This window comes from Pseudophryne corroboree, chromosome 3, assembly GCF_028390025.1.
Source record: "Pseudophryne corroboree isolate aPseCor3 chromosome 3, aPseCor3.hap2, whole genome shotgun sequence".
Taxonomy (NCBI): Eukaryota; Metazoa; Chordata; class Amphibia; order Anura; family Myobatrachidae; genus Pseudophryne; species Pseudophryne corroboree.
The window spans coordinates 407,468,959-407,491,801 of NC_086446.1; the positions used below are offsets into that span (position 1 = coordinate 407,468,959).

Below are 22,843 nucleotides of genomic sequence, written 5' to 3' on the forward strand. Positions count from 1 at the left end.
TGGAGCACCTTTCTGTATTTAGTATGCAGCTGCACTTTTTTCACGGTGTATTCAGTTTGTGGGATTTTGTTTTGTCTTTTTCTCATTGCAGCTCCCGGCCCTCCGTCCCGATGTCGCGATGCGAGGGTTGCCAGGCAACAGGCCGGCAACACAGCAGGTTGCCAGGCGACGGAATCACAATGACGCGCTCGAGGGCGCCACTCCACGTCATCTTCCGGCGCCTTCAGACAAGCGTGGACGGAGAAGCGGGAACTGCTCTGCACGGTGTGTGGCGGGTCTCTGTCCTTAAATAGGGTGAGTATGGTCTTATTTTCTTTTCTTTCCTTTCACCTACACCTTGACAAAGGGGTTGGAATCCCCGAAACGTTGGTGGGGCGCAGGTGCGTCATGTAACTGAACTCTCCAATACAAATTGTTTTTCAAGCAAAAGACCCTGAGTGCCGCAGTTTCTGTCCTTTGTATATATATGTGTGTGTGTATGTATATATATATATATATATATATATATATATATATATATATATATATACACACACACATATACATATATATATATACACACACACACACACACACACATATACATATATATATATATATATATATAGTTATGCAGCCTCAGGGAACGTACTAAGCTTCCAGCAGGTGTCTTGTTTAGAAACATGCTCCCTGCACTCTCTGTGCGCTGCACCACAAACATAGGCAGCCAATTACCCAGCGTTTAGCAGTGAAACACAAAGACCACGCTCCCCGCACCCTCTGTGTGCTGGTAGTGCCGGCGCTGCATCTTTACTCTGAATACATATAGAGAACACTCCCTGCACCTTCTGTGGGCTGGGAGCGACGGGCACCTACGTAGAGCACGCTCCCTGCATCTCCTGTGTGGTGGCAGTGGCGCTTTGAAGACACAGAGCACGCTCCCTGCACCTCCTGTGTGGTGGGAGTGGCGCTTTGAAGACACAGAGCACGCTCCCTGCACCTTGTGTGTGCTGGGAGCGGTGTGCACTGACCTTGCGGCAGCTGTGGATGCTAACCTTATATGGCTTCCAATCCCCGCTGCTCCGTTCTCCCGGCGGCATCAGCGCTGTATGAAGTTTGGAGCTAACTCCAAGACGTGCCTTTCCCAGAGAGGCACAAAAAACGTTGAGGTCTCTTGGTGAGTATGGAGGGGAGGAGAGTTACACATTTAAATACTTAAATGTGCCTATCCCTGCTATCGCACCATCCATATCCCAAGAGTACTCAAGTGACCCCTAGTGGATGAAGAAGAAATCTTAAGGTTACATCGCACAGTGGGGGTAATTCCAAGTTGACCGCAGCAGGAATTTTTTTTTAGCAGTTGGGCAAAACCATGTGCACTGCAGGGGGACAGATGTAACATGTGCAGAGAGAGTTAGATTTAGGTGTGGTGAGTTCAATCTGCAATCTAAAATGCAGTGTAAAAATAAAGCAGCCAGTATTTACCCTGCACATTAACAAAATAACCCACCCAAATATAACTCTCTCTGCACATGTTACATCTGTCCCCCCTGCAGTGCACATGGTTTTGCCCAACTGCTAAAAAATTTCCTGCTGCGATCAAGTTAGAATTATCCCCAGTGTGTATGCAATTTAGACTAATTTGTGCACTGATTGTAGTAATTAGTGACTGCAGCTGGTTGTTCCCTGGGGGCTATACAAGTGCTTAGTTGGGAGGGAATATTCACTTTGTCTGGACATGCTGGCATTTTGAAAAAAAGAGTTCTAGCCAGGACTGAAATATTGATGGTGGTTCTTTAGCATTGGTGAGAATAAAATGAATGAAAAAAAGAGTTCTAGCCAGGACTGAAATATTGATGGTGGTTCTTTAGCATTGGTGAGAATAAAATGAATATTGTTTAAAACCCGACGAGGGCCCTTATTTATGAAGTGATATATTATTTATGTTACAGTAAAATGGTTGGAAACTAAAATACACAAACACAATTTTGCCTGGTATAAAACAGATTTTTTTTTTTTTAAACCAGTTTTTTTTTTTGCATTCATGTTTTAAATGAAAAAAAATTTGAATACTGCTTTTTTATTAATACGGTGAAACATTGCTATGTATTACAAACCTTGATTAAGCATGTTTTAATGCTTTCTAACATTAACAATCCAAAAGTTATTTGGATATATTTTACATCTTTCAATAAAACCAACTTTTTACTGCTTATTATTTCTATTACATCTGTATACAGGTTGAGTATCCCATATCCATATATTCCAAAATACGGAATATTCCGAAATACGGACTTTTTTGAGTGAGAGTGAGATAGTGAAATCTTTGTTTTTTGATGGCTCAGTGTACACAAACTTTGTTTAATACACAAAGTTATTAATAATATTGTATTAAATGACCTTCAGGCTGTGTATACAAGGTGTATATGAAACATAAATGAATTGTGTGTATGTACACACACTTTGTTTAATGCACAAAGTTATAAAAAAATATTGGCAAAAATTACCTTCAGGCTGTGTGTATAAAGTGTATATGAAACATAAATGCATTCTGTGCTTAGATTCAGGTCCCATCACCATGAAATCTCATTATGGTATCTAATTATTCCAAAATACGGAAAAATCCGTTATCCAAAATACCTCTGGTCCCAAGCATTTTGGATAAGGGATACTCAACCTGTATATGTAGACAGACTAAACATATTAAAAAAATATTTTAAATTACCTACAAGTAAATCCTTTTCTCGTAGTCTATAAGGGATACTGGGGCCACTTAGAATGATAGGGTATAGATGGGGTCTAACGGAGCCGGTGCACTTTAAAACTTCAAACAGGGTGTGCTGGCTCCGCCCCTCTATGCCCTCCACACAGCTCAGTCTAGGAAAGCTGTGCCTAAAGGAGATGGACATACTTAAGTGGAGGAAACATGACCAGACAACAGGTGGTGAGACTAATGAACCAGAACGAACAAACAAACAAACAAACAAACAAACCAGCAACAGCCAGTGAACAAAACAGCAACAGCTGAGTCAAACAACTTTCAAACAAAAACAAACTTGCAGGAAGTGGAAGCACAGAGGCGGGCACCCAGTATCCCTTATGGACTACGAGAAAAGGATTTACCGGTAGGTAAATAAAATCCTATGTTCTCTAACATTCATAAGGGATACTGGGGACACTTGGTACGATGGGGACGTCCCAAAGCTCCCAGAACTGGTGGGAACGTGCAGAGATGCCAGCAACACCATATGTCCATATTGGACATCCTCTTTTGCCAGGGTATCAAACCTGTAGAATTTGATAAACGTGTTTGTCCCTGACCAGGTAGTGGCCCGGCATAGTTGTAAAGCCGAGACACCACGGGCAGCCGCCCAAGAATAACCCACTGACCTAGTAGAGTGGGCCTTGATAGACTTAGGAATAGGTAAGGCAGCCGAAGCATAGGCCTGTTGAATAGTAAGCCTAATCCAACGGGCAATAGACTGTTTCGAAGCAGGACAACCCTTCTTGTGAGCATCATACAGCACAAAGGGGAATCCGACTTTCGGGCAGCAGCTGTCCTCTTGACATAGATCCTCAGGGCTCGTACCACATCCAAGGACTCAGGAATGGAGGAAATAGCTGAAGCCGCCGGAACCACGATAGGCTGATTCAGGTGGAAAGCAGAAACCACCTTCGGCAGGAACCTCTGCTCTGCCCTCGTGAAAGACCAAGTAGGGACTCTTGCAAGACAAAGCTCCGAGTTCCGAAATACGCCTGGCCGAAGCTAAGGCTAACAGCATAACTGTCTTCCACGTAAGGTACTTGTCCTCTACCGACATCAATGGTTCAAACCAAGAGGACTGCAGAAAGGTAAAAACCACGTTAAGATCCCAAGGTGCCGTGGGGAGGCACGAAAGGAGGATGGATGTGAACGACACCCTGTAAAAACGTCTGGACTTCAGGTAAAGCAGCCAATTTATTCTGAAAGAAGATGGACAAGTCCAAGATCTGCACCTTGAGGGAGCCTAATCGCAGGCCCATGTCCACACCAGCTTGTAAGAAACGCAAAAACCGCCCCAGGTTGAAATCAGTAGAAGGATACCTTCGACACTCACACCAAGAAACATACCTTCGGCACTCACACCAAGAAACATACCTTTTCCAGATAGGGTGCTAATGTGTCGATGTGACAGCCTTCCTGGCCTGAATCTTGGTTGTAATAACCTTACCCGGAATACCTTTTTTAGCTAGAATGTTCTGCTCAACCTCCATACCGTTAAACCAACCTGCCGTAAGTCTGGGTAGACGAACGGCCCTTGCTAATGAAGATCTTCCCGAAGAGGTAGAGACCAGGGGTCTTCTATGGCCATGGCAAGAAGATCTGCGTACCAAACTCTCTGCAGCCAGTCGGGGGCAATCAGAATGGACTGAACCCCTTCCCTTCTGATTTTTTTTAGAACCCTGGGAGGCAATGGGATCAGAGGAAACAGGTACACTAGCTGGTAGGCTCAGGGCATCGTCAGTGCGTCCAATGCCACCGCTTGAGGGTCCTTTGTCCTGAAGCAATAGTGCTGGAGCTTTTTGTTGAGCCGAGAAGCCATCAGATCGATCTGTGGATAGCCCCACCAATCAGTTACCAGTCGAAAAACCTGCGGATGGAGTCCCCGCTCGCCTGGGTGCAGGTCATGACGACTTAGGAAGTCCGCCTCCCAGTTGCCCACTCCTGGAATGAATATGGCCGACACGCCCTTGCATTCCTTTCGACCCAGAGGAGTATCTTGGATATCTCCCGCATGCAGGCCCTGGTCTTCGTCCCTCCTTGCCGATTGGCGTATGCCACTGCCGTGGCATTGCCTGATTGAACCTGAATGGCCTTAACTTGAAGGAGAGGAGACGCCTGCAACAGAGCATTGTAGATCGCTCTGAGTTCCAGTATGTTTATTGGAAGAACAGCTTCGTGGGTAGACCACCTGCCCTGGAACTGTGCCCCTTGGGTGACAGCTCCCCAACCTCGAAGGCTTGTATCCGTGGTCAAGAAAACCCAATCCTGGATTCCGAAGCTCCGACCCTCCAGGAGGTTGGAGGACTGCAACCACCACAGGAGAGACATCCTGGCCTACGGTGAGAGGTGTATGACCTGGTGCATCTGGAGACACGAACCCGACCATTTCTTCAGGAGATCCAGTTGGAAAGTCCTCGCATGGAATCTGCCGAATGGAATGGCCAGGTAGGAGGCCACCATCTTTCCCAACAGGCGGGTGCAAAGATGTACCGAGACCCGATTCGGCTGCAGAACCGCTCATACCAACTCCTGAATTTTCCTGGCCTTGTCCACAGGAAGGAAGACTTTCTGAGCCAGTGTCCAATATCATCCCTAGGAACTGGAGATGCTGGGTTGGCTCAAGGTGGGATTTCTGCAAGGTCAGAAGCCAATCGTGGTGTGACAGTAGTATTGTCGTGCGACAGATGCTGTCCAACAGTTGTTCCTTTGATTTTGCCTTTATTACCAGATAGTAAAGCCTCTACAGTCCGCTTTGATTCTGCGTCCGTCACCCACTGGCGTAGCCACAGCGCCCTGTGTGCAGAAACCACCATGGTAGTAGTACGAGCATTTGCTTTTAATAGTTTCACAGAGGAACCGAGCAGAATCCTGAATGTGCTGACCCAGTGTTACCATATCAGCCAGCGACTTATCCCAGTGAGGCCCTCTTGAATGTTACCTGCCCAGGTATGTATTCCATGGGTCACCCAACAGCCAGCAATAACAGGCCTCTGAGAGGCTCCTGCTGTCACATAAATAGATTTCAAAGTGGCTCTATTTTTCTGTCTGCAGGTTCCTTTAAGGCAGTAGCCCCTGGAACCGGTAGTAGAGTCTTTTTTGACAGGCGTGATACTGAAGCATCAACAGCAGGGGGAGTTTCCCAGACTTTTCGCCCCTTTAGAGCGAAAGAAAATGCAGCAATCAATTTCTTTGTCACCTGGAATTTCTTTTTAGGAGTAGCCCATGGCTCCTTGAAAAGGTCATCCAGTTCCTTAGAATCCGGAAAGGTGACTAGCACTTTCTTTTGTGCAGCAAAAAAGGATTGCAGAGCATCTGCCTCGTTCCCAGGAACATGCACGACATCTAATAGCAAGGATGAAAGACTCCACTCCTTGAGTTGTAGAGGAATCATCCACTTCAGCATTTGATTCCAACTCCTCCCCCTCCTCCTCAGAATCTGAGAGGATGTCAGGTAACCCCCCTTTTTGGGGTAGTGGAAGTGAGAGAGGGGTTACAGGGCTGCAAACTGATTTATCTTTAATCAGAGTAGCCATGGACTGTTGCAACTGCTGCCTTTCTTGCCTAGCTGTAGTCAATTCATTGGACATGTCAGCCATCATAAATTTAATAGAACTCACCCAAGCTTGTTCCTTCAAATCACCCCCAGAAGCTCCACTATCATATGAAGAGTGACTGCATTGCTCACACATGAGAGAATCTGCAAGGGAGGGAGAAAATCTAGTGTGACAGAGAGAACACACAGCTTTTTTTCACCATGCTGACAGGGAACATTTACATCCACACAAATAAACACAGAGACACAGGTACAAGCAAGCCTGCCCAGCCCAGTATGTGTGGAGAGACTCGGAGAAGGAGGGACCAGCACCAGCCTGTATCTAACAATGGAGATATCAGACGTTAGGCAATATGGTATAATTATGTGTGAGGAGCCTATTATAAAGATTCCCACAGCCGGCTCACCTCCTTTTCTACACCCCTGTTCCAGTGTCTGGCCGTGGAGTATCCTCTGGAGGAGCGGACTTTCCTGTTGCAGATCTGAGTGCGCAAGAAATGGCACCAGGAAGCCTCTGGTCCAGCTCTGAGGTAGCTCTGCCCCCTCCAATGGCGCTGGAGCTACTTGTAGATTTATACTGGCAAAGTCCCATACAATGTGTAAAATGAGGTACAAGCACCTATTTTCACTACCGCTGCCAGTCTGCGCGGGGGAGCTATAGGATCACACCAGGGAGAGTCCGTATGCCCACCCCTCGGCCATGCCGCACCAGTAACCGGGGGACCGGCAACACTCACCACCTTGATCTTCAGGCTCTGTGCTGGGGGTGTGCGACGTGCTGCGGGGGTGTGCGCGAGAGCGCCATGTCTGTGGTACACTAACCCTTAGGACCGTTGTCCTGTCAGCAGGATCTGACTCAGCACCTCCAGGAGGCCGGTGTCTGTCTCCCCCCAGCGTCCCTCGGTGCAGGTAGGCTGTTGCCCAGCAGCCTACCTGAAAAAAACAAACGTTTAAAATAAGATTTTACTCACCGGTAAATCTATTTCTCGTAGTCCGTAGTGGATGCTGGGGACTCCGTAAGGACCATGGGGAATAGACGGGCTCCGCAGGAGACTGGGCACTCTATAAGAAAGATTTGGTACTATCTGGTGTGCATTGGCTCCTCCCTCTATGCCCCTCCTCCAGACCTCAGTTAGGATACTGTGCCCGGAAAAGCTGACACAATAAGGAAGGATTTTGAATCCCGGGTAAGACTCATACCAGCCACACCAATCACACCGTATAACTCGTGATACTATACCCAGTTAACAGTATGAAATATAACTGAGCCTCTCAACAGATGGCTCAACAATAACCCTTTAGTTAGGCAATAACTATATACAAGTATTGCAGACAATCCGCACTTGGGATGGGCGCCCAGCATCCACTACGGACTACGAGAAATAGATTTACCGGTGAGTAAAATCTTATTTTCTCTGACGTCCTAGTGGATGCTGGGGACTCCGTAAGGACCATGGGGATTATACCAAAGCTCCCAAACGGGCGGGAGAGTGCGGATGACTCTGCAGCACCGAATGAGAGAACTCAAGGTCCTCCTCAGCCAGGGTACAAATTTGTAGAATTTAGCAAACGTGTTTGCCCCTGACCAAGTTGCAGCTCGGCAAAGTTGTAAAGCCGAGACCCCTCGGGCAGCCGCCCAAGATGAGCCCACTTTCCTCGTGGAATGGGCTTTCACTGATTTAGGATGCGGCAATCCAGCCGCAGAATGCGCCAGCTGAATTGTGCTACAAATCCAGCGAGCAATAGTTTGCTTAGAAGCAGGAGCACCTATCTTGTTGGGTGCATACAGGACAAAAAGCGAGTCAGTCTTCCTGACTCCAGCCGTCCTGGAAACAAAGTTTCAAGGCCCTGACTACATCCAGTAACTTGGAATCCTCCAAGTCCCTAGTAGCCGCAGGCACCACAATAGGTTGGTTCAAGTGAAAAGCAGATACCACCTTAGGGAGAAACTGGGGATGAGTCCTCAATTCTGCCCTATCCATATGAAAAATCAGATAAGGGCTTTTACAAGACAAAGCCGCCAATTCTGACACACGCCTGGCCGAAGCCAAGGCCAATAACATGACCACTTTCCACGTGAGATATTTCAGATCCACAGTTTTAAGTGGTTCAAACCAATGTGATTTTAGGAAACTCAACACCACATTGAGATCCCAAGGTGCCACGGGAGGCACAAAAGGGGGCTGAATATGAAGCACTCCCTTTATAAAAGTCTGAACTTCAGGCAGTGAAGCCAGTTCTTTCTGGAAGAAAAATCGACAGGGCCGAAATCTGGACCTTAATGGAACCCAATTTTAGGCCCATAGTCACTCCCGACTGTAGGAAGTGTAGAAAGCGACCCAGCTGAAATTCCTCTGTTGGGGCTTTCCTGGCCTCACACCACGCAACATTTTCGCCAAATACGCTAATAATGGTTCGCGGTTACTTCTTTCCTGGCTTTTATCAGCGTAGGAATGACTTCCTCCGGAATGCCCTTTTCCTTTAGGATCCGGAATTCAACCGCCATGTCGTCAAACGCAGCCGCGGTAAGTCTTGGAACAGACAGGGCCCCAGCTGCAGCAGATCCTGTCTGAGCGGTAGAGGCCATGGGTCCTCTGATATCATTTCTTGAAGTTCCGGGTACCAAGCCCTTCTTGGCCAATCCGGAACCATGAGTATCGTTCTTACTCCTCGCCTTCTTATTATTCTCAGTACCTTTGGTATGAGAGGCAGAGGAGGGAACACATAAACCGACTGGAACACCCACGGTGTCACTAGAGCGTCCACAGCTATCGCCTGAGGGTCCCTTGACCTGGCGCAATATCTCTTTAGCTTTTTGTTGAGGCGGGACGCCATCATGTCCACCTGTGGCCTTTCCCAACGGTTTACCAACAGTAGGAAGACTTCTGGATGAAGTCCCCACTCTCCCGGGTGTAGGTCGTGTCTGCTGAGGAAGTCTGCTTCCCAGTTGTCCACTCCCGGAATGAACACTGCTGACAGTGCTAGTACGTGATTTTCCGCCCATCGGAGAATCCTTGTGGCTTCTGCCATTGCCATCCTGCTTCTTGTGCCGCCCTGTCGGTTCACATGGGCGACTGCCGTGATGTTGTCTGACTGGATCAGTACCGGTTGGTTTTGAAGCAGGGGTCTTGCCTGACTTAGGGCATTGTAAATGGCCCTCAGTTCCAGAATATTTATGTGTAGGGAAGTCTCCTGACTTGACCATAGTCCTTGGAAGTTTCTTCCCTGTGTGACTGCTCCCCAGCCTCGAAGGCTGGCATCCGTGGTCACCAGGACCCAGTCCTGTATGCCGAATCTGCGGCCCTCTAGAAGATGAGCACTCTGCAGCCACCACAGTAGAGACACCCTGGTCCTTGGAGACAGGGTTATCAGTTGATGCATCTGAAGATGCGATCCCGACCACTTGTCCAAGAGGTCCCACTGGAAGGTCCTCGCATGGAACCTGCCGAATGGAATTGCTTCGTATGAAGCCACCATTTTTCCCAGGACTCGTGTGCAGCGATGCACCGATACCCGTTTTGGTTTTAGGAGGTCTCTGACTAGAGATGACAGCTCCTTGGCTTTCTCCTGCGGGAGAAACACTTTTTTCAGTTCTGTGTCCAAAATCATCCCCAGGAACAGTAAGCGAGTGGAAGGAACCAGTTGTGACTTTGGAATGTTCAGAATCCAGCCATGCTGTTGTAGCACTTCCCGAGATAGTGCTACTCCGACCAGTAACTGCTCCCTGGACCTCGCCTTTATTAGGAGATCGTCCAAGTACGAGATAATTAAAACTCCCTTTTTTCGAAGGAGTATCATCATTTCTGCCATTACTTTGGTAAACACCCTCGGTGCCGTGGACAGTCCAAACGGTAGTGTCTGGAATTGGTAATGGCAATCCTGTACCACAAATCTGAGGTACTCCTGGTGAGGAAGGTAAATAGGGACATGCAGGTAAGCATCCTTGATGTCCAGGGATACCATGTAATCCCCCTCGTCCAGGCTTGCAATAACCGCCCTGAGCGATTCCATCTTGAACTTGAATTTTGTTATGTAAGTGTTCAAGGATTTCAAATTTAAAATGGGTCTTACCGAACCGTCTGGTTTCGGTACCACAAACAGTGTGGAATAGTAGCCCCGGCCTTGTTGAAGTAGGGGTACCTTGACTATCACCTGCTGGGAATACAGCTTGTGAATGGCCTCTAGCACAGCCTCCCTGCCCGATGGAGTCGTCGGTAAGGCTGATTTGAGGAAACGGCGGGGGGGAGGCGCCTCGAATTCCAGCTTGTACCCCTGAGATACTACTTGAAGGATCCAGGGATCCACCCGTGAGTGAGCCCACTGATCGCTGAAATTCTTGAGGCGGCCCCCCACCGTACCTGGCTCCGCCTGTGGAGCCCCACCGTCATGCGGCGGATTTGGAAGAAGCGGGGGAGGACTTTTGGTCCTGGGAACCAGCTGTGTGTTGCAGCTTTTTCCCCCTTCCTCTGCCTCTAGACAGAAAGGACCCGCCTTTTCCCCGCCTGTTTTTCTGGGGTCGAAAGGACTGTACTTGGTAAAACGGTGCTTTCTTAGGCTGTGAGGGGACATGGGGCAAAAATGCTGACTTCCCAGCTGTTGCTGTGGAAACAAGGTCTGAGAGACCGTCCCCGAATAACTCCTCACCCTTATAAGGCAAAACTTCCATGTGCCTTTTAGAATCTGCATCTCCTGTCCACTGCCGAGTCCATAAGCCTCTCCTAGCAGAAATGGACAAAGCACTTATTCTAGATGCCAGCCGGCAGATCTCCCTCTGTGCATCTCTCATGTATAAGACTGAGTCTTTTATATGCTCTATGGTTAGCAATATAGTGTCTCTGTCTAGGGTGTCAATATTTTCCGACAGGGAATCTGACCAAGCAGCAGCAGCACTGCACATCCAGGCTGAAGCAATAGCTGGTCTCAGTATAACACCAGTGTGTGTGTATATAGATTTTAGGATAGCCTCCTGCTTTCTATCAGCAGGTTCCTTTAGGGCGGCCGTATCCGGAGACGGTAGTGCCACCTTTTTAGACAAACGTGTGAGCGCTTTATCCACCCTAGGGGGAGTTTCCCAACGTGACCTATCCTCTGGGGAGAAAGGGAACGCCATTAGTAATTTTTTTGAAATCACCAATTTTTTATCGGGAAAAGCCCACCCTTCTTCACACACCTCATTCAATTCCTCAGATGGGGGAAAAACTATAGGTAGTTTTTTCTCCCCAAACATAATACCCTTTTTTGAGGTACCTGGGTTTATATCAGCAAGGTGTAATACCTCTTTCATTGCCTCAATCATGCCACAAATGGCCCTAGTGGACATTAAATTTGACTCATCGTCGTCGACACTTGCATCAGTATCCGTGTCGACATCTGTGTCTGCCATCTGAGGTAGTGGTCGTTTCAGGGCCCCTGACGGCCTTTGAATCGTCTGGGCAGACACGAGCTGAGAAGCCGGCTGTCCCGCATTTGGCATGTCGTCAAATTTTTTATGTAAGGAGTCGACACTTGCACGTAATTCCTTCCATAAATCCATCCACTCAGGTGTCTGCCCCGCAGGGGGTGACATCACATTTATAGGCATCTGCTCCGCCTCCACATAAATCTCCTCATCAAACATGTCGACACAGCCGTACCGACACACCGCACACACACACAGGGAATGCTCTTAAAGGAGACAGGACCCCACAAAAGCCCTTTGGGGAGACAGAGAGAGAGTATGCCAGCACACACCAGAGCGCTATAATAATACAGGGACTAACTGAATTATGACCCTTTATAGCTGCTTATTGTATTAAACTGCGCCCAAATTTAGTGCCCCCCTCTCTTTTTTACCCTTTCTGTAGTGTAGACTGCAGGGGAGAGTCAGGGAGCTTCCTTCCAGCGGAACTGTGAGGGAATAATGGCGCCAGTGTGCTGAGGGAGATGGCTCCGCCCCTTTTTCGGCGGCCTTTTCTCCCGCTTTTTTCTGTATTCTGGCAGGGGTAATTACCACATATATAGCCTCTGGGGCTATATATTGTGGTTATTTTGCCAGCCAAGGTGATATTATTGCTGCTCAGGGCGCCCCCCCCCCAGCGCCCTGCACCCTCAGTGACCGGAGTGTGAAGTGTGTATGAGGAGCAATGGCGCACAGCTGCAGTGCTGTGCGCTACCTTGGTGAAGACGGAAGTCTTCTGCCGCCGATTTTCCGGACCATCTTCATGCTTCTGGCTCTGTAAGGGGGACGGCGGCGCGGCTCCGGGAACGAACACCAAGGACGAGTCCTACGGTCGATCCCTCTGGAGCTAATGGTGTCCAGTAGACTAAGAAGCCCAAGCTAGCTGCAAGCAGGTAGGTTCGCTTCTTCTCCCCTTAGTCCCTCGATGCAGTGAGCCTGTTGCCAGCAGGTCTCACTGTAAAATAAAAAACCTAATTTAAACTTTCTTTCTAGAAGCTCAGGAGAGCTCCTAGTGTGCAACCAGCTCGGGCCGGGCACAGAAATCTAACTGAGGTCTGGAGGAGGGGCATAGAGGGAGGAGCCAGTGCACACCAGATAGTACCAAATCTTTCTTATAGAGTGCCCAGTCTCCTGCGGAGCCCGTCTATTCCCCATGGTCCTTACGGAGTCCCCAGCATCCACTAGGACGTCAGAGAAAATAAACTGAAGAAAATTCTCTGGAGCTCCAGAGTGTGCATCCTCTCCTGAAGGCACATTTTTCTAAACTGGGCTGTGGGGGAAGGCATAGAGGGAGGAGCCAGCACACCCCGTTTGAACTTTTAAAGTGCACCGGCTCCTTTGGACCCCATCTATACCCCATCGTACTAAGTGTCCCCAGTATCCCTTTTGGATGTTAGATAAACACACAAAGTACTCAGAGATCGATGATAAATTGAAAAGAAGAACAAGTTAATGTTAAGCATTTGGTATAATTATTACTTATGATTAAATAATTCTGAATATCAACAGAAAATGGAAAATGCAAAAGCACTTTTCAGAGAAACACACAAACACCCACAAAAAAGGAGGAAATAAGTATTAGCAGTGGGCATGGCACTGACATTAAAAAGCTTGAATAAAAACACTAATCTTTTAGTAGAATAGGCTATTTTTAAGAAGTCACGACGGTGCAGTGCCTGTAGTCACAGCATAATAAAAAATAAACAAAACACAACAACAATTTGGTTTAAACCAGCCAACCCTGGTAACAGAAATGAAAATCGGTCGAAACTAGAACAGATTCAAACCCAGCTTTTTTCTTCATACCCATTGAGCCTGGTTTAATTTAGAATTAACTGTGTACTGCATTTAAGGGGTTTCCCACACATGCCCACCTAGCCTATTTAACCTCTACTTTTTAGGTTTGTCTAGTACAATTGTCTTAGTATATTATTATATGCTGATTGTATTTGATATTTGTTATTACCAAGATGTTGTTAACATACAGAGTAAACATGTAAGGTTCTTGTATGCTTGAACAGATGCTTAAAAAAAGTTGTTTGTTAAAAAAAAAAAAAAATGTGTACTGTAATAAAATATAGGTGTAACAGAGAAAAGCTATGGTTTTTTTTTTTTTTTTTTTTTTTTTAATATACAGGTAGATTTCACTAGAAAAAACAAGTGTTGTGTTCATTTGAAATGCCACAAATCCCTCTGTCTCTCATGTAATCCCAGACAAACTCAATGATGTTAAGATCAGTGCTGAGAAACACAGGCATGTACTCATCCATCATGCAATACCATCAGGTGTCTGATTGGCTCTAAATTTATTCTGCAGCAGGACAACGACCCCAAACAGACAGCCAATGGCCCTCATTAAGAGTTGATCACCAGCTGCCGTTGTTCGCTGTGTAGCGATCATTTAAAAAAAAAAGTCAAAACTACGCATGCGTATGGGCCGCAATGCGCACGCACGGCGTACGGGTACAAAGAGCATTGTTGTCTTGCACTGCTTCTAGCAAAGATTCCATTCGCACAGCCGATCACAAAAAAAATTGACAGGAAGTGGGAGTTTATGGGTGTCGACTGACTGTTTTCTGGGAGTATTTGGAAAAACGCAGGCGTGTCCAAGCGTTTGCAGGGCGGGTATCTGACATCAATTCCGGGACCTTCGTCGCAGCAATCAACGCACAAAATCAGTAACTACAGGGCTAGTCTCGTTTCGCACAAAATGTTTTTATACCACTCGGCTGCACAGGTGTTCACACTCTTGCAAATCGAAAATACACTCCCCCGTGGGTGGCGACTATGCGTTTGCATGGCTGCTAAAAGTAGCTAGCGAGTGATCAACTCGGAATGAGGGCCAAGGTCATAAAGAACCATCTTCAGTGTAAAGAAGAACAAGTCGTTTTGGAAGTGATGATATGGCCCCACAGAGCCCTGATCTCAACATCATCGAGTCTGTCTGGGATTACATTTCAGCCTACATCCACAGAAGATCTGTGGTTAGTTCTCCAAGACGTTTGGAACAACCTCCCTGCTGAGTTCCTTCAAAAACTATGCAAGTGTACCTAGAAAAATTGCTGCTGTTTTAAATACAGCAACCTTACATCCCCTACATTATGAGTAAATTAAGAGAACATGTATCCAAAACGGTTTTATATAAAAAACAGAAAAAAAATAAAAAGGCTTTTTTTTGTAGTATTTGTCAAATATCTCTGGTTTCTATCCCCCTGCCAAACAGTCGTACATCAACATAGGAAACTATCGCTTCTTTTATTCCCGCCAGGTATACACTCGGGGGCCGGGGTGTTTGTGTTTAATTTACATTTACCAGGCGGTACCTCACTGGGGGTGGCTGCAGGGAGGCAGATGGGCTGGGAGGTCCCTCTGTGAGTGGCTGTTAGAAGATTATCTCCCGGTATCTGACTGGTTGCAGAGTTTGTGACCAGATCATATAATGTATTTCCTGGTGTGGGCGCATATGACGCGACCATGCCAGGCAAGCGGTTAAAGTAAGAAATGACAATAGCCTGCCCAAATATATTTCCACTAAGGAGAAAATAGGATTTTGGTACTTACCAGGTAAATCCTTTTCTTTGAATCCATAGGGGGCACTGGAGTACTCTTGGGATATGGACGGGCGTAGCCGAACAAAGGCACTGAATATTCAAATTTAGGACTCTCCCCCCCCTCCATATCCCCAAGTACCTCAGTGTACTTTGCCAGTGTTTTTTACTGAGCGAACAGGATATAGAGAGGATTGACAATGGAGAATCCCTATAACATAACAGACAACCACAAAGTTGACCTGTAACCTTATTGTCAACTAAACAGTTGACACCTTAACCGATAGAACTTTATAATTTGAGCCAATCGGTGAAAATGTGTTACCATAAGCTCCTTTGAGCTTAATACCATCCAAGGTAAATTTGTTCACTAAGCTCCCTTGAGCTTAAAACAACCCAGGTAAAACTGCTCTGGGTGGGCGTCCAGTGCCCCCTATGGATTCAAAGAAAAGGATTTACCTGGTAAGTACCAAAATCCTATTTTCTTTATCATCCACTAGGGGTCACTGGAGTACTCTTGGGACGTACCAAAGCTTCCCTCGTGGGCGGGCGAGCTGTTTGATACTTGTAACAGTAGGCAGGCCAAAGCTAAATGCTGATGGCGCCACCATTAATAACGTATAAACGTGCACAAACGTGGTGCACTGAAGGCTATGTAGCCGCGTCGTAGACGCTCCACGACCCGTTGGGTCTGACATTCCCACAGAACCTGTGGGATGAACTATTACTGACGTAGGCGATTGTAACTTAGCCTTAAAGTAAGTCTGACTTGTAGTCATTATTATCCAACTGGATAATGTCTGCTGAGAAACTGGCTAACCCCAGTTTGCAGTATCATATAGAACAAACAACGTATTCATATCACGTACTGTAGACGTTCGGTACATATATAAACGCGTAACGCGTGTACCACATTCAGAATTCAAGAATGTGCTGTCCACACAGGAACCACTATTGGTATATTGATGTGAAGAATATGAAAGCGGATTTCGTCCGAAGATCTGCTTTGTCATGAGAAACTCAAATACGGTGGCTTGGAATACCAGGCACCCAAATCTGAAAACAAACCCCTTGTCGAAGTACTATTGCCGAAGCCAAGGCTAGAAGAAAAATGTTTTCCAAAGTGAGAAACTTAATCCCCATTTTTTGAAAGGGTTCCAAAATATGAAAACTTAATTCCCTTTTGTTGAAAAGGTTCCAAAAGGTGAAAACTGTCATAAATCTGAACCCCAACCTCAAATCGCCTGGCGCTGTAGGTGGGATAAATAGAGTCTGAACTTTGGTGACACCTTGTAGAAAGATGTTTACAGACGCAAATAGAGGCAAACGCTTTGAAAATAAGTTTACCACACAGATACCTGCACTCTTAGTGCAGACGAACGCAGTTTTCCATCCCATTCCGTTTAACAGAATACGGTTACTTGAAGTATGATGTTGGAAACTTCCGAGGTTTACAACCTATGTAAGCACACGAAATTTTTTAATAATGAGCTGCCTTAAGCGGCTTACTATTTCGTAACATGGTTGGTATAACCGATACAGTAACGCTCTATTTTTTTAAGAGGGCGGTCTGAACCCTCACCCTGTCAACCGCAGCTGCGGTACATAGATAATAGGTACATAGGTAACTATGGGTAAAAGAACGTTTCCTGATGTAACAGGTTGGACGTATTATGAGCGGGCCCAGATCGTGTGCAAGTATTCCTTGTAAATTCGAGAACCAACTTCTCTGAAACCCATGAGATCCCACCAGTATGACTGTGACGAACTGTCTTCTGATCCGTTTTGGCAACGAAGAGAGAAGCGGAAAATGGTGTAGCTAGACACACGATGCTGAATGACCCCATGAATGTGATGTACACATACTGAACTTTGTAATTGTGGCGAGATGTCATCATGTATACTTGAGGGTAACCTCCTTGTGTGGACTCACATATGAAACACCTTTGGATTTAATGTCCAGTTTTCAAGATCCAAACCCTGACGGGTGAGATCGTGTGTCTAACAGATGTCCACTCACGGATTGATGTCTTGACATTTTTACATAATGGCGTTCTGAGCCATTGAAGATTTGAGTTACCTGCCGCATTGTCATGCGGCTTCTTGGTTCTCACTGTTGTTGAGTATGCAACTGCCGTTGCTTTGTTTGACTGCTTAAGGCCAGCGTGAGCCAGGCCTGAAAAACAAAATTACATGAAACTCACGGTTGTTTCTCTCCACAGAAATCTTTAGTAACAAGCGAAAGATTTATTCGTTCTGAAGAGAAACCAGAGTCTATCCCTGGTCCGACTGAAAGCGAATCATTTATTGCATTTGTAACATGCACAGAGTTCTAGGACATTTATCTATTGCATTGTAAAATGCACAGAGTTCTAGTACATTTATCGACAGCAATCTGTCGTGTTTTAGAACCTTTGCGTTGAATTTAACTACAAATCCTGACTCTCTGTGACTGTACAAATCCTAACTCTCTGTGACTGTCGTCCAGAGTATACGCACCCTTGTCCCTTTGTGGGAAACGCGAGTGAAGGGTGGCGAACTAATTGAAAACACATCTTTATTCTTAATAAGTGAATACAGCAATGTACCGCTAGTGTGCGCGTACTTTTGTTGTTGCTGGTGTAGTAGGTAAAAGTATTTGATTTACCGTATTTATATCTTACTTCGGAATTGATATCGTTTAAACAGACTTAGATGTGATCGTTTTCGAACTTAATCTGCTACCGCATTAGTAGCGCAAGATAGAGGAACTTTGTTGATAAATAGTTCTTATGTGAGATGAGCTATCATTGCAACATCACTTTGGTAAATACCGGAAGCGATAAGCAACGGTAGAAACGAAATGGGTAATGGTTGTGGCGATTTGCAAACGCTAGAACCTGTGATGAAGAAACCGGACTGGTAAATAGGCATTGTGAAAATCAAATGCAATTATACAATTTTGTGGCTCCAATAAGCCAAACTAACTGCAGAAAATCCATTTTCTAACTGTAGTAAATGACTTGCTGATTGATATTGCAACAGAGCTGTTTGATTTTGCTCAAACAGAGGGAAATAAGTAACTTGACTCTGTTGGTGTACTATTGCCTGGTTTATAACCCAGCAAAGATTAAATGACAACCTGCCAAACCGTTTGACAGAAGCAGTTTTGTACTCCAAGCTGTAAATAGCTGAGACATATATGAGTTTAAGTCATGAAACCTCGCAAATGTAACATGAAAAGACGCACTTCCACAATTGTAAAAGAGGACATCAAACCACTGGTTTGTTGACTGTAACGTCCTGTCGTTACAAGGCGTGACTGTTTCTTATACAGGAATAAAACGCCGTTACAAGTATACTGTATGCGCTAATGTCAGAATATCCTAAAAGGGATAAAATGCCGTTACAAGTATATCAAACTTAGGAGCAAACAAGCTCTGGCCTTGTCGCGCTTAACTAACGACAATGAAAATAACCGGCGTTAGCAGAAGCTTTACAGATATACTCTGCAGCTTGTTTAACCGTGATCGACCTGGTTTCATACATAGAATCTAGTGACCCAAATGTATCTGGGGTTTTTATCATGTTTGACAGAAACGCATATACCAATGGCGGATCGCGTAATTTTGGAAACGATTATGTATGGTTGTCCAAAACCCCGCACTATCTGAGTGCTGGACTAATGTACCCTTCTCACTGGTAGTTATCGGTGTGAGATTTGACATAGAATCGTGCATTAAATATAAGACCAGTGAAATAAACACTCTGGTACCCAAAGGTAAATTGTCCCTTTGGAAAGATTGTCTTTTGTTAGCGCTGGCGGAGTTATTCCGAGACTCCGATTACCGCTGTTTTAATTTGGATTGCCAATGTTAACATTTTTAGTCTGCACTAGAGCCTTATTCGCTATGTAGACAGACATCTTAATAGGCAACAGACAGACACTTGCACGACTTAATAAAGTTATTATATGGCATATATATCTATATATATATGTTATTGCTGAACAGCATATTTATTAGGAAACTAAAGTGTTCCTTATGTGAAAAGCAGTTCACATAGGCATGAAACCCGAACCAAATTCCTACTAACACCCCTGCGCCTTCTGGTGGCTTAAAGATGTAGAGCAGGAATGTTCTAGAATTATCCTAAACGAAAAATTCCCACTAACACCCCTGCGCCACCTTGTGGAGTAGAGGTGTATTGCCGGAATGTTCTGGAATTATAACTGGAAAAACAGCAATGATTAAAAAAGGCGTCATGTTTTCACATAAAATCACAGTACAGGTTACCTGCTGCATTTTTAATATAGACTTAATAGCCTATTATACAGATTATACAGTGTAGGATACAGTAAAATACATGTATTTTCTTGCAGTGTTAACAGAAAATAACAGAAAACATGGTTAAACCTGCAATAGATTATGCCACTGATAGCCTATTGCCAACCAAAGCCTCATATATATATTATATATATAAAATGCTTAACATATAACAGTTCATACTGATATTAGACACAGTCTGGCAGCAACAAGCTTCATTATATATTAGATATATAAAATGTGCTGAACATATAATCACAGTTCCCACTGATCTTATATCTACAGTCTTATACTGATAATATAGCCCCTGATTCTGTTTAAAACGCTGCGCTGCTTATTTTTAACCCATGCAGCCTTTGCTGCTGCTATGGGCATTACTCCCCCTCCCCCCCCTCGTCTCCCCATGTTACCTGCAGCGTACGGGGTTCGAGGTGCAGGGAGAGCAGGAGATCGATAGCAAAAGAGCGCTGTATATATCGCCGGGGAGCCATCCGGACAAGCGGGCGGCGTAGTACACAGTCTCCTGTGTCCGGCATCAGCAGCGTGTCATTGAAAGAGCGGCCGGCGTCCGTGAGTGACGTGCGGCCGCTCTTTAACATACAGGAAAGTCTCGGCAGTCTCCGTGCGTGTAATGGTGCCGGGCATTAGCGCAGTGAGAGCGGCCGGCGTCTGAGTGACGTGCGGCCGCTCTGTTCAGCACACGGAGTCTCTCTGCGGCGGCCCCCCTCTGTAGTGGTGCCGGGCATCAGCACAGTGAGAGCGGCCGGCGTCTGAGTGACGTGCGGCCGCTCTGCGCATAGTTTAGCAGGACCTTCAGCGGCACTTAGTGGCGGGTACTTAACACATTCACACACAGCAGGGCGGCAGCGTGAGCTGACCGCCCTGACACCCCTACCTTGTGCCGTTTTCATCCTGGCTGTGACGAGCTTCTCTGTGTAAGCTTCGTTGCAGCCTCCAGCTTCTCATCTGTGACGGGGCTTCTGTTGTAAGCTCCTTGCAGATGTAGTTTCTTCCAGCTCTTTGTCTCATCCTGGCTGTGACTGAGCTTCTTCCTGTAAGCTCCGTTCAGTTTGCAGGAGACAGTGGCTGCCTGTGGCTGTGAGGGTGCTCTTTGTGAGGACCGACACGCCATGCGCTGCCTTGTAGCGCCTGTGGCTGTGAGGGTGCTCTTTGTGAGGACCGACACGCCATACGCTGCCCTGCAGCGGCACCATCCCGGACCCAAGTTTTTCCAGAAACTGGGACGGGAAGTGTAAAAATTAAAAATAAAATAAAAATAAAAATCTTCTGAAAAGTGGCCATTGCCACAAGCCGATGTTCATCTGTGAGCACCGAAAAAAACACTGGCAAAGTACACTGAGGTACTTGGGGATATGGAGGGGGGGGAGAGTCCTAAATTTGAATATTCAGTGCCTTTGTTCGGCTACGCCCGTCCATATCCCAAGAGTACTCCAGTGACCCCTAGTGGATGATAAAGAAAATGAGAAATCAAATAGGACAATATTGGGCCTAATTCATGCTTGTACTCCATGACCGATTATCAAGCAACAGAGCGATTATTGTCAGACAGCACATGTGCTGATCTCGCTCACAATGAGGATTACATTGATAGGAAGTGACCGCTTGGAGGAGTCAACTAGGAGTGGTTGGCAAAGAGCAGGCGCGTCATGGCCTTTTTTTTGGGGGGGAGGGGGAGGGGGGGGGGGGGGGGGGGAGTGTCTTTCTCCAGCTGCAAAACTTGTACATGCTCAAACATGGCGCCTGTGCCAATACTGCGGTGTTCAGTCTGTGTAGCCACAGATCAACCCATAGACCCGATGTACCTTGTATCTGCGTGTAAGTCACGAATGTGTACACAACTGTGAATGAGTCTGCGATGGCTATTATTCCTGGGCAGCAGCCTCACTTGCTAACATTAGCAATTTTCGTAGTCTAGAAAATCGCTAATGCATAGAAACATGACCCATAGTAAGGACACATAATACCAACTCCAGTTATTTTGAAGCGACACGGACACAAGTGGTCTGATGTCTGAAGTAAAAAAAATGTATAGGTGGGAGTATTTTGCGCTTCCCAACTGCTGCACAGAACCGACTCACGGGAACACCAATCCGCAATAGTACATTGATATGAAAGATAGAGAGCGGTCCACAAGCTCTGTTGAAGATTAGTTCCTGAAGTGTGCTTCTCGACTCTATCCCAAATGTCCTATATTCTCTACCACATTGAGAGAGCAGGAAAACTTGATCAGGTATCAGAGAACAAGGCACTATACATCAATTCACTTTCTGGGAGCCTTGGCCTCGCCTAGCAGTAATAAAATGCGTTCATCAAAAGGTATCTCTGGTTTTCATTCATTCACCACATCAGAGTACACAATTCCCCATTTAATAGACACTCACTAGTAGAATGGACCCTATTTTCCTCAAAAGGTATCTTTAAACCCACTTATTTCCAACTGGTGTGTCCTCCAGAAGCTGCAATACCAAGCAGAAGTTCTTCACACAGGTATTTATTCGCAAAAGCAGGTCACATCCAACAATCCATAAAAAGATCAATTAAAAACAATAAAAAACAAGGATTGGCTTGTTCCACTCTACTCCACAAGGTACCAGAAACACATTCCTCTCACCATATCATCCCGGGGAAAAAATGGGAGACAGAAAAGTTTTGGTTAGTTGGCTATATTACCAAATGGTCAGCAGAAGAGGACATCCGAATCCAAAAATTACGCACTTATTTTTATTTGGCAAGCAGATCGCCAATCACTGGATGTTCTCTGCACTCACTTTAATAATAATAATAATAATAATACAGGTTGAGTATCCCTTATCCAAAATGCTTGGGACCAGAGGTATTTTGGATATCGGATTTTTCCGTATTTTGGAATAATTGCATACCATAATGAGTTATCCTGGTGATGGGACCTAAATCTAAGCATAGAATGCATTTATGTTACATATACACCTTATACACACAGCCTGAAGGTAATTTTAGCTAATATTTTTTATAACTTTGTGCCTTAAACAAAGTGTGTCTACATTCACACAAATCATTTACGTTTCATATACACCTTATACACACAGCCTGAAGGTCATTTAATACAATATTTTTAATAACTTTGGGTATTAAACAAAGTTTGTGTACATTGAGCCATCAGAAAACAAAGGTTTCACTATCTTACTCTCACTCAAAAAAGTCCAGTATTTCGGAATATTCCGTATTTCGGAATATTTGGATATGGGATACTCAACCTGT

The 22,843-nt window shown here is 45.7% G+C and overlaps 1 protein-coding gene and 1 non-coding gene across 5 annotated transcripts in view; both read right to left on the reverse strand.

Annotated features, from left to right (window-relative positions):
* Window positions 1–22,843, reverse strand: part of SAMHD1 (SAM and HD domain containing deoxynucleoside triphosphate triphosphohydrolase 1) — a 272,305-nt gene that overhangs the window by 51,078 nt on the left and 198,384 nt on the right. The gene's annotated exons all lie outside the window — the stretch shown is intronic.
* On the reverse strand, window positions 17,439–17,557 carry LOC134899893 (U5 spliceosomal RNA). Its single transcript, XR_010173439.1, has one exon. It is a non-coding gene; the product is annotated as a U5 spliceosomal RNA (small nuclear RNA).